Genomic DNA, 209 nt, shown 5'->3' with positions numbered 1-209 from the left:
GAAACAGAGTTTTATTTTTGAGGGACGGCATAAACTCTTTGCGACGTTCCAGGAGAATTCCTGCTGCTTTTTCCAAATGAGTTTCCATAGTGTAGTGGTTATCATGTTCGCCTCACACGCGAAAGGTCCCCAGTTCGAAACTGGGAGGAAACAAGCGTGTCTTTTTCCAAGGTTGCTTAAGTCGGGGTCTGTTGCATTCTCACTCAACG

General features: G+C 45.9%; 1 non-coding gene across 1 annotated transcript; it reads left to right on the top strand.

Annotated features, from left to right (window-relative positions):
* The first annotated feature begins 80 nt into the window (after positions 1-80).
* Positions 81-153, top strand: trnav-cac (transfer RNA valine (anticodon CAC)). Its single transcript has one exon. It is a non-coding gene; the product is annotated as a tRNA-Val (tRNA).
* The last annotated feature ends 56 nt before the right edge of the window (positions 154-209 follow it).

This window comes from Sinocyclocheilus rhinocerous, unplaced genomic scaffold (assembly GCF_001515625.1).
Source record: "Sinocyclocheilus rhinocerous isolate Xijiao unplaced genomic scaffold, SAMN03320098_v1.1 C34018544, whole genome shotgun sequence".
NCBI classification, from domain to species: Eukaryota; Metazoa; Chordata; class Actinopteri; order Cypriniformes; family Cyprinidae; genus Sinocyclocheilus; species Sinocyclocheilus rhinocerous.
This window is presented reverse-complemented; position numbering and strand designations above follow the sequence as displayed.